This window comes from Ornithorhynchus anatinus, chromosome 14 (assembly GCF_004115215.2).
Source record: "Ornithorhynchus anatinus isolate Pmale09 chromosome 14, mOrnAna1.pri.v4, whole genome shotgun sequence".
NCBI lineage: Eukaryota > Metazoa > Chordata > Mammalia > Monotremata > Ornithorhynchidae > Ornithorhynchus > Ornithorhynchus anatinus.
The window spans coordinates 19,929,083-19,941,715 of NC_041741.1; the positions used below are offsets into that span (position 1 = coordinate 19,929,083).

At 39.8% G+C, this 12,633-nt stretch overlaps 1 non-coding gene across 1 annotated transcript; it reads right to left on the reverse strand.

The window, feature by feature from the left end:
• Nucleotides 1-11,984: 11,984 nt before the first annotated feature.
• Nucleotides 11,985-12,122, reverse strand: LOC114816847. Its single transcript, XR_003764652.1, has one exon. It is a non-coding gene; the product is annotated as a small nucleolar RNA SNORA7 (small nucleolar RNA).
• Between the last annotated feature and the right edge of the window lie 511 nt (nucleotides 12,123-12,633).

Here is a 12,633-nt window from a genome sequence, read left to right on the forward strand (position 1 = left end):
CCTGAGCTTTTTAAAAACTTTTGCAAGAACCAGGTTAATTGACGCTTTCAGATGGTATGTTATTTATTCTTTAGTCTACTCACATGCGATATATAATGCATGGAGAGTTGATGTCCTTGCTTCACCTGGGTTCCCTTATGTGTGGAGGGAATTATGGAGATGTGGATGCTAATCCCAGATCTGTCCCCTGCTTGCTGTGTGACCTGGGGCAAGTCATTTCACTTCTCTGTAACTCAGTTTCCTTATCTATGAAACTAGGGATAATGTACCTGTTCTATTTTCATAGTAGACTGTGAGCCAGCTTGATTATCACGTACCTCTACATCGGGACTTGGAACCTAGTAATCTTAACTAATACCACAATTATTTTTTCCCATCACCCCACTGCTACCTATATTCCCCACTGACCTCTCTGCCACTCCTTCTCTCTGCTCCTCGAACAGGATGAGCTGGATTCTTCCATGCTGTAAGGTGATTTAATTTCAGGCCCAAAGGACAGAGCCAGTGTAATTCCTCTTTCTCCCCCTGAGGTAGAATTGACCAGCCTGTAAATCTAAGGAAGCCTTGAGATTCACCAGAAATGTTTACAAAATCTATTTTTCTGAAACCCAAGTCTCACGTTGTTTCTTGAAAATGAAATACTCTGATAACCACCTCCATTTAATCACCACCTTTGAATGTTCATTAAATCCTGATCAATAAATGAGTGGTTTCCTAACTAAACAGGCACACAAAAGATGTGAAATAGCCATCTGAAAATTTTAAAGCAAAGATAGGTACCTAGGTTATTGGTTTTAATTATCACTCTTTCAACTTACAATACTCTTTTTGAGAAGCTGAATGTCCTTCAGAAACGTGTGAACTTTTCTCCTATCTGTGAAAGCATCAAAGGTAATAAAAGGAAAGTCTTCCAATATCATTTTATAGATCTTGCAACTGAACTGTTCATGGGTCAGCATAAAGAAAGGATAGATATATCATCACCAACATGGATGGTCTTGGGAAAATGTGATTTGTTATCTCTCTGTTGCCTCAGCATAAGCAATAATCAGCAAAATCAATTTGCTTTCATTTTTCCATCTACAATCATTTTATTTGCCCTTTTTGATCTTTAAGGCAGTATAAGGATGCAGATAAATTGTTTTTCCCCACCTTACCCCAGAATTATTAGCACCCACAAAATAAGAAAATATTGAAGAAACTAGTCTTAAAATCACAATACTTCATTTATTTAGTTAACAATATCTGCTATTTCATTTTATAAGATTCTCTGAATACCAAACAGCCCTGAGGATTTTGAACAGACTCAATGGATTCCTTCTTCCAGAAACCCAACCCACACAGTCATCATTTCCTTGCCACTTAAGGAAAGGCTAAAACATACTGCATAGAGAGAAATGCTTCAGGCAGAGCAAAATCCGTTCACAGTGATTTGGTTTTCAACATTACCTTAGGGCTTCAGCAGTTCCTTCAGCTCACAGCTTTAGACCACTGGAAATTCCCTAGCGGTTCAAAGCTCTGATTTTCAACCCAGGGAGGGAGAGTATGCAATTTTAAGGAAAACATTGCCACAGAAATCATAGTGAGAGACTGGTAGCAAATCTGGGCAGGAAGTTTGCCATTTCCTTTAATTTTGCATTTCTTGATCACTGGTTGTAGCATAGCAATAAGTTAAAAGAATAAAATCATGAGAGAGATTTTAAAGGGCTGTTGAGCTATTTATTCTAAAAAGCCAGTGATAGATAGCATCCAGTTGTCTAATTTACATTAATTTTTATTGAAGTGTTAGGAATTTTCCATTAGTGAGGTATTTTCATTATTAAGCCCAAGAGCTATGATTGACTGATTACTGCCTCAAAGTGTCTGTTGGCTTAATTATAGGTAGCAAGTTGGTAGATCAACAATGTATGAACTAAAGCGCAGTGAGGTGTTATTTGCTAATGTCCAACTCAAATATTGGTTGTGTGTGTGTCTGTGTGTGCACTTTTTAAATCTTGTAGTTCCTGAGATTACGAGACTGAAAACCACACAGTAAATCAAATAAGAAAGAACAATAACTGTGAAATCAGTTTCATTCAGAGTCCTGTCCTGTTGGTTGCAGACCCTGGAAAAGTCAAAGTTCGTTGTGTTTTTATAAATGGTAGACAGAACCAGGTTTCAGGAGTAGATTGCTGAAGTCACATTTCTTAAGGAAATTATTTTGTTATCCCCTCAGTGGTCAGCAGGGTTGAAATTAGCTGTGAAAGCAGTTAAGCTCTTCCAATAGGACACTTCACATTTATATTGTTTGTATTTTATATCTCATAGATTAACAATGCAAACAATTACAGATGTTCTGATTTTTTTTTTGTATTTTTACTGGCTTCTTGGCAAAACTACTTATTTTTCTAGCTTTGTGCTATTATTCTAACATTGTGCTAAATTTGAATTTTCCAATGGTATGATTAAAAAGAATTTGATACAGGATCAACTATAAAGCAATCATTTGGCTTTATGTAAATATAATAGAACCTGTGTTAAATTTCCACAATTTTGATTTTGAACTTTATGTATATTCTCAGAATTATAAATCCACAATACCCTTCATTTGAAAACAAATTTTGTTATTACTTTTGGGATTCTATGTCAGTATACTGACCATCTGCCATTGTCATGTTTTTACTAGTGTTTTGAGACCATGTTTTAACTCCAGGTGACTAGTATTTCACCTTGAACAGGAAACCATTACCCATGTTATGCCATTGCTCATGCCATGTTAGAGGATTGGAGACTCATCATTTATTCTCTTACGAACAAAGCTTGAAGTTAATTTTTAAGTTGGATGGAATGAGCTAGAAGCCCTGAAGTGACCATCCAATAAAAATATAAGCAGAATGAGAATCCAGGAGAGAAGGCAGAATGAGTTATCTGCCTCACTAAAAGCAGCCCTGTCATTGAGATCATGAACTATTTTAGGATGAAATATAAAAATGTAGTTTAGAATGAAAAAAAAAATAGCTCAGATTGCATGGTATCTGCTGAAAGAGAGAGTGATGCACCAAGCCATTATTTGCTTTTAAAGGTCTTTGAAATGTTGTCAGGGTGGAGTACAAAAGTGCAAAAATGTCACCTAAACTTCTAAGACGTAATTTGCTCAGCTCAGGTAGGGCACGTATTGGAAATATTAGCCATAGAAGTGAATTCTTTGCTATAATCTTGCCTACAGTTTATGCTTCTTGTGAACAGGGAACATGTCTATCAACTCTGTTACATCATCCTCCCCCAACCACTAAATATAATGCTCTATAATCAGTAAGACCTCAATAAATATGATTGATCATTTGATCAGGGAGAATGAAAGCTTCTTTCCTGTACATAGGCTGACCATACATCCCTATTTAATTTGGAAAATCCTAGATTTGTGTAGGTGGCTCGAAGAGATGTTAGAAAATGTGCAAGAGTTTCAGCTAAGATGGTCAGTCTACATCTTTAACCAAAAGACAGTTTTTCTTGTATCCTATAAACAGCAGGATTGCCATTCAGGCCTGTAACATGTCAGTATACTGCTGAGTTTAATCCCCACGTCACTATGGGATATCTCAAGTTGTGAGGGGACAAAAGCCACACAGTTGGCAACTTCCTCATTCTCACATTCATCTTCTATTCCTTTGCTTGTAATTGCAACAATCATAAATAATAGTCATATTGAAAAAGCTATATAGTTCACCCAACTCAAAAGTACTCTGTGATGAAATATGTTCATAGACATATGTAAAAAACTATCTTTGAAAAGCACATTGTTTGAAGGTGTGCTAACAGAATCTATATCTCCTGTCATGGATTGGGATGCTTCTTGGGAAGTAATTTAGGATTGCAATGATGAGCAATATTCAAACTCACTGCTCACGCTGTTCCCTGATCATAATCAAAGGTGAGCTCAGTCCATTACAGAGGATTTCATCCTACATTGTAGAGTAGAGCAGGTTTTGGTCTGTTCGACTTAGCACTTTAGAGTATGGTCAGAGTGTAGTATCAAATGGTAACAAGTGGACATATATTCACTCATGAAATAAATGTGCATTGAGCAACACCAAGCTGCCTCTACTGGTATCATAGACCTTATGATTATACCTCACTAGTTCTGAAATTTGATTCCCTGACCATAACCTCCTAGACTGCCTTCTCTCCCGCACAAACCCTCCCCACAAAACTTTCTCGCTCCTCCATAGATCTCTCAATCCCCTCCGGGTCTTCAAAGTTATACCTAAGCTATCTTCTCTTTATACACAAATTGACACCTTCAATTTTCATCCTATTCACTGAACTCAACACCCTTGCTTCCCTGATCCAAGGCCAATTTCAAACCACCAACCCACAGCCTTGGGTCATTTTCATAATACAGTTCCTCTGCTTCTATGCTGGAGGAGTGGAGTGTTGTTAGCAGGAAAACAGACATCAGTCTGACCTCGTACAACCCAAACAAATTCTCTGTTATAACTCTGTCTTCTCTTCTTTCCAACAATAGTACTTCTCTATCCTTATTGACTCTTATGTCCATGGTCCACCCCATCCATTTCAGACTTTTAATTCCTTCCTCAAAACCCTTGGCCCCACAGCCCCCATCTCCTACCCCTAATGGCCTTGCCAAATACTTTGTCGATAAAATTGAAACCATTTGGAGTGGTTTCATAAAATCTCCCCTGTCCCAGTTCCACAGTGTTAACAATGTTGTGAAGGTGGGACCGACAGGATTTAGTAATGGATTGAATGTATGGGTTGAATGAGAGAGGAGTCAAGGATAATGCCGAAGTTACAGGCTTGTAAGATAAGGAGGATGGTGGTGCCATCTATAGTGATGAGAAAATCACTGGGAGGACAAGATTTGGGTGAGAAGATAAGGAGTTCTGTTTTGTAAATATTTAGCTTGAGGTGATGGGAGGGCATCCAAGAAGAGAGGTCTTGAAGGCAGGAGGAAATGCAAGACTGCAGAGTGGGAGAGAGAACAGGACTGGAGATGTAGATTTGGGTATCATTCACATCAAGGTGGCAGTTGAAGTCATAGGAGCAAATGACTTCTCCAGGGGAGTGCGTGTAGATGGAGAATAGAAGGGGACCCAGAACTGAACCTTGAGGGGCAATCACAGTTCAGAGGTGAGAGGCACAGGAGAAGCCCATGAAGTAAACTGAGAATGAACAGCTAGAAAGACAACAGGAGAACCAGGAGAGGATAGCGTCAATGAAGCCAAGGTTGGATACGGTTTCCAGGAGAAAGGGTTGGTAGACAATGTTGAAGAAGGCTGAGAGGTCAAGGAGTATAAGGATGGTGTAGCGGCCATTGGATTTGGTGAAGAAGATCATTGGCGACTTTTGAGAGGGTGGTTTCTGTGGAGTGAAGGGGAAGGGGTTCAGATTGGAGGGGGTCAAGGAGAGAATTGGAGGAGACGAATAGGAGAAAGTGGGTGTAGACGACTCAGTCAAGGAGTTCAGAGAAGAATGGTAGGAGGGAGAGGGGACTGTAACTGGAGAGAGCTGTGAGTTGACAGGAAGTGGACAGGGAGAGCGATTCATTCATTCATTCAATTGTATTTATTGAGCACTTACTATAAGCAAAGCTCTGTACTAAGTTCTTGGGGAAGTACAATATAACAATAAACATATTCCCTGCCCACAGTGAGCTTCCAGTCTAGAAGGGGAGGCAGACATTAATATAAATAAATATATTAAAGATGGGTACATAAATGCTGTGGATCTGGGAGGGGAGATGGATAAAGGGAATATAAGGTTGATGCAGAAGCGAGTGAGAAAAGAGGAAAAAGGGGGGGGGGGTTAGGGAAGGTCTCTTGGAGGTGATTTGCCCTCACTAAGGCTTTGAAGCAGGGGAGAGTAATTGTCTGTTGGATTTGAGGAGGGAGGGCATTTCAGGACAGAGGCAGGACATGGGTGAGGGGTCGGTGGCGAGATAGATGAGATTGAAGCAAGGTGAGAAGATTAGCATTAGAAGAGTGAATTGTGTGGTCTGGGTTGTAGTAGGAGAGTAGCGATGTGAGGTAGGAGGGGACAAGGGCTATTATATAGGAATAGTAGTAGTTGCAATAAACTGAATATGGGTGATGAGGAGAATGAGGAATCCAGGATGATGCCTAGACTGTGTGTTTCTGGGACAGAGAGGACGGTGATGTTATCGATCAATGAAGGAAAGTGAGGAGGAGGAGGAGATTTAGGAAGGAAAATGAGTAGTTCGGTTTTATTCATTAGGTTTGAGGTAGTGGTAGGACATACAAATGGAAATGCAAGATTACAGGTTAGTTGAGAACTCAAGGGATAGATAAGGAGATTTTTGAGATATCCAAAGGGACTTACTAGTATGAAAGCTCCCTAAGGGAGTGGGAGTAGAATGAAAAGAATAGGGAACCCAGTACAAAACATGAGGGGCAGTGACTAAGAGAAGAAAAGTGGAAGAGGAGAAACAAAACAGGGAAGGAGTAATCAGAGAGGTTGGAGGAGAATAAGATTAGTATTGTGTTAGCAAAATTGAGGCCCATAAGTAAAAATGTTTCCAGGATGACTAGTGGATAAAGCATAAGCCTGAGGGTTCGAAGGACCTGCGCTATAATCTCGGCTCCACCATGTGTCTGCTGTGTGACCTTGAGAAAGTCACTTAACTTCTCTGTGCCTCAGTGACCTTATCTGTAAAATGGGGATTAAGACTGTGAGCCCCATGTGGGACATGGACTGTTTATTCATTCATTCAATAGTATTTATTTATTGAGTGCCTACTTTATGCAGAGTACTGTACTAAGCGCGTGGAATGTACAATTTGGCAATAGATAGAGACAATCCCTGCCCCAAATGGGCTCACAGTCTAAACGGGGGGCTCACAGTCTAAACGGGGAGATTAGGTGAAGCAGCATGGCCTAGTGGCAAGAGCTCGGGCTTGGGAGTCAGACGTCATGGGTCCTAATCTCAGCTCTGCCACTTGTCTGCTGTGTGACCTTGGGCAAGCCACTTAACTTCTCTAGGCTTCAGTTACCTCATCTGCCAAATGGAGATTAAGACTATGTGCCCCACGTGAGATAACCTGATTATCTTGTATCTACCGCAGCACTTAGAACAGCAGTGCCTGGCACATAGTAAGCACTGAACAAATATCACATGAAAAAAAGGAAGGTTTTCCACCATGTAAATGGTAGTAGAGTGATCCTGGAGGATTAAGACAAGGAAGAGTCCATTGGATTTGAATATAAGAAGGCCAGTGCTGACCTTAGAGGCATTGCTAAGGTATGCCCTTTCCTCTCCATCCAAACTGCCACCTTGCTGGTGTAATCTCTCATAATATTCCATCTGAATTATTGCATCAGCCTCCTCTCTGATCTCCCATCCGCCTGTCTCTCCCCGCTCCAGTCCATTCTTCATTCTGCTGCCTGGATCATCTTTCTATAGAAAGGCCCTGGGCATGTCACTCCCCCTTCAAAAATCTCCAGTGGTTGACTATCAACCTTCAAAGCTCTCCATCACCTTGCCCCCTCTTACCTCAATTCCCCTCTCTCCTTCTACAGCCCAGCCCGGACATTCTGCTTCTCTGCCACTAACCTCCTCATGGTCCCTCATTCATGCCTGTCTCGCCATTGACCCCTGGCCCAAGTCCTACTATTGACCTGGAATGCCCTCCTTCCTCACATCTGCCAAATTAATTTTTGTCCCCTCTTCAAAGCCCTACTGAGAGCTCACCTCTGCCAGGAGACCTTCCCAGACTGAGCCCTCCCTTTCCCTCTGCTCCTCCTCCCCTCCCCATTCCCCCCACTCTCTCACTCTGCTATTCCCCCTTCCCCCCAGCTACAGCACTTGCGCATTTTTGTATATATTATTTATTACTCTATTTTGTTAATGATGTGTATATATCTATGATTCTATTTATCTTGATATTGACGCCAGACTACTTGGTTTGTTTTGTTGTTGTATTGTCCATCTCCCCCTTTTAGACTGTGAGCTCATTGTTGGACAGGGATTGTCTCTATCTGTTGCTGAATTGTACATTCCAAGTGCTTAGTACAGTGCTCTGCACATAGTAAGTGCTCAATAAATACAATTGAATGAAAGAATGAATGAATAACCTGACTAGTTTATATCTGCCCCAGCACTTAGCACATTATCTGGCATAGAATAAGTGCTTAACAAATACCATGGGAAAAATATATGCAGTTCAATTTTGGCAGATTAAGTTAGAGGTGTCAGCAGGGCATCCAAGTAGAGATATACTGAAGGCAGGATCATATGCAAAACTACAGAGAAGCCAGGAAGCAATGAGCTATCGCCATATGCCCTGTTGGGCAGAGACAATTCTTGTCCTGTGTCTTCCGAAGTTCTGCCCAGTGTCTTAGAACCTTGGAAATTTGTCCCAACATGGATGTGAATGTATCCATACCCTCAGGCGATTGGAATAAATGCAACAAGACCATTCTGAAAAAAGAAATTTCATGAGGACGTAAGGATTTTGGTCTTCTCTGGGGACTAGGTGGTCCACTTAATCGTTGGAAAGGGTCTGGAAAATCCATAAATTACAATGGCAGACAAACAGCAAAAAAGTTAATGGGAGCTCTGTGTGGGACAAAGACTGGGTCTCACCTAATCATCCTCGATCAACTCAAGGTCTTGACACAGAGTAAGCACTTAATGGATAGCAGAATTATTATAATTATTATTATTAATATAACAACAGCTGTATCTACCTCTCACAGGACAAGATATTTACAGGCTCAATACGGACAAGACTGCTTTTCACCACTATAATATGACAATAATTATTATTATAATTATGATATTTGTTAGTTGCTTACTATCTACCAAGCATCGTTCTAGCGCTGGGGTAGATACAAGCTAATCAGGTTGGACACAGTCCCTTCAATCATAGCACTTACAGTCTCAATCCTCTTTTGACAGAGGAGGCAACTGAGGCCCAGAGAAGTGAAGTGACCTCCCCAAGGTCACTCAGCAGACAGGTGGCAGAGAGGGATTAGAACCCACAATCTCTGACTCCCAAGCCCACGCTCTTGCCACTAGACCATGCTGGTTCTGATGGATCTGATGGATCCAACGTGAAGGATGATGGCCTAGAGGGAAATTTGACAACCCTGTTTCTTTCCAAAATCTCTACCTTAATAAACAGAAAAAAGTTAAAGAAAGTATGAGTCCTCAAGCCACCAATATATAGCCAAGGGGAAAAATCACATACTTTGTACCTACATTTAACTGACCTTGCATCTGGGAGATTAGTAACTAGTGTAACAGTCTGACAAATCATTAAAATCTTAACTTATAATAAGTAATCTAACCTTTTAATTCCCAGTCTCCAAGTATCAAAATCGGCCCATTTAAAAAGCTTAAAGTATGAGCTCCCTAAGAGACAGGGACTTGCCCAATTCCTACCTGTGTATTTTCTCCCAGAGGTTAGAACAGTTCTCTATACACAGGAAGCACTTAATAAAAACTATTATTATTAGTACTAATTTAATCTGTCCAATTGAAAATCCCCAGGCTCGTGCTCTTTCAACTAGGCCACAGTGCTTCTAATTACACCAAGTTCCATTACAAGGCAACCAGGGTAATTTAGGATCATTACAGGGAAGCCAAGTCACAGCACTGGAGCAATATAAAAGATTGTAAGATGTCTCCTGAAAGTTAAACATTAATTAGTTCATAGAAAGCTCAAAGGTAAAGAACACTATGTTGTGAAAACATCAAGATGAATTCCAATCTTTATGATACCTCGGAAATTTCAGGAAACCTCGAAATACCCTGGGAAAGAGACATCTAAAAGGAAAATAAAAGTTTCTGAGATATTTGATCTAAAGACGAACCGAATAAGGTCCTGTTAAAAAATAGGTGAAATAGAGATAGTTTTCTGAAGTATACCCTTCAAAGGAATTCCTGGGTTCAGTACAATTTGTACTGTAAAGCTGGCAAACTACTGTTTTTATCAGTTTGGAGAGCACTCCGAGAGTCAGCTGTTTCTCGTAATTATTGTGACACTTTTCATTTACCAATTTTGCTTCTCAATTTTTTTATTTCGACTCATTTATGGTGCCATAAAGTTTGATCAAATTGTGTTCAGTGCTTTATCTGAAAATTGATCAAGCTTCTTTATAGGGAAATAATCATGCCTTCTGCTTGAAAAGCAGAAAATAATGAATTAAGAATTAAAATAAAAAGAAATGTATGCTTCCAGAATCTTATCTTATATTATAATTTATAATCCATTACTCTGCCTCAATTAATTGACTGAAATGTGCTTAGTATTTCTATTTTCTGCAGCATTCACCCGTTAGCCGGATTCTACAATGAATGTATTTTAGAGAACAAATAGAAGCAGTTATCATTACATTTTAGAAGGTAATTTCCTTAGAGGAAAAATTGGAAAGAGGAAAGTTTAATTGAATTATTAATCTTTACCTTCTATGTCAGGCATTAACATTCCACTAATTATTAATGCTGAATGGAGGTGTTTCTGATTGCCAGGAAGTCTTTCCTGAATTTCACAGGCTCTTTTCCATTCCTAGTCACAAAGAGAAGTGAAACGAATCCACTCCAAGAATATGTAGGTCATTTTGGAAAAGGGAGCTACATAAGTGATTTTGATTGTGGTCATTCCTTTTGAGATATGTTTTTCTTTGTTGTAGTAAGCCTGCTGATGTTATCTGGCCTTCAACAGACTGAGCAGAGGCAAAATGAAATTTTCAATGAAGCCAAATCAACTCAACATATATTGTTGAAATGAAACACTCTTCTTCAACAGATGGATTCTTATGACCTTATTAGAAACTCTGTGGGAAATGCCCTTCTGAGACTAAATCCACAGCTAGCTTCTGATGAAAATATATTCTATAAATAAACCATTAGAAAGTTAAGTCATAAGGTGCTCATATTTGCTGGAAATTCCCTTTCCTGGGACATCTCTGAGCCAGTGTACTATGAATGTGTAAGAAACATCAGAGCAAGGGATTTTGAAAGCCACTGCCATTCATCAGAGTGTAGGATCAGCCATCAAAAATTGGCCCTAAAGCTGATCTCCCAATAATATTACTGTTAACAGTTTCTATTGGTTCATAGCCATACACAATACACCTTTATATTATTAGCACTTTCCTCCTCAAGGATCACAAGACCATTTTTTTAAATTGCTTTGGGATTCACCATTAATTTTCCAAGTGTCCAGTTGTATTTGAACGCGCTGTTGAGTAGAGATTTATCCCTTGCATGAGAATGGGAACACTGTATAGGACTGAATATGTGTTGACAAGGACTTCAATATTTATTTGCTGTTACCTGAATCCCTAATTACTCATCATGTACTATAAAAATTATATTTGCTAATCATTGTGATTTTATTGAATACTTAGACTTGTCATGTATTCAAAGCTAAGCAGTGTATGTATGTATGTATGTATGTATGTATGTATGTCTGTGCTAAGCAGTGGAGTAGAAATGCAAGATAATCAGATCAAACACAGTCGAACTTGACTTCAGGAAATAAGTAGAGCTATGAAAAATCTTAGGTCCTAAATGATGGGACCTTAACAGCATGATGACTTTGGCATGTGATCATTATCTTTTGAGGAATACCTTATAAATATGGAGAACACTGAAGTGGTAAAATTATCTTGTTTTTGGTGTGTGTCGAGGCTTCCGTACTCTGCAATTTTGCTGGTGTTACTGGGGTTGCTGTTGGTTTCAATTACTATTCACTCTACCCTCAGTCCCACAGCACTTATATACCCTTCTTAATTTATTTATATTAGTGTCTGTCTCCCCCTCTAACCTGTGAACTCCATGTGGTTAGGCAACATATCTACCAAATCTGTTATACTGTCTTGTCTTAGGTAGTTTACCCAAAGACTTTTCTTGGTAAAAATACAGAAGTGGTTTAACATTGCCTCCTTCCGCACAGTAAACCTGAGTCTCCACACTCGACTCTCTCCCGGGCTGCTGCTGCCCAGCATGGGGGAGTTTTGACTTGTGACAGATTGCCTTCCACTCGCTAGCCACTGCCCAAACTAGGAATGGAATGGGTAGGCCTCTGCTTGACTCTCCCTCTTTTAGCTGAGACTGGTAGAGTTCTGGAAACTCTCCAGGTGTGAACCTGAGAAGCTGTTGTATTGTACTCTCTCAATAACTGAGTACAGTGCTCTGCATACACTGAGGGTTCAATTACTTCGCTACCTCATTGATTGATTGATTGATTTAGGTTTTACTGGGAATCATATGTGTTACTTTGCCTGCTATGACATAGGTTTTGAGAAGCATCTTTTGACCAAGATCATGAGAAGCAAAACATGAATGCTGTATTGCTTGCTTTGATGTAAGTATGTTTCGAAATTGGAATCATTCTCATCCAGTCTTCATCTTACCAGCTGCTTGGGAGACAAAAATCTCACTAAAGTGCCTATTTGCTGGTGGAGCCATAGAGTTTCTGGCTTGAAAAGGCTGCTTTGATTTTGTTGCAAGTATTTTTGCAATGGTTATATCCTCCAGAGTTTTGGGATTTAGCTATCTGGAGGTCAGGTGCTCACTCATTAGCTTTATTATTAGTGAAATTCTGAAATCCCTCAAGGGATGGTCAAACCAGCCCTGAACACCAGAAATAGCAGCTGTAATATTAGC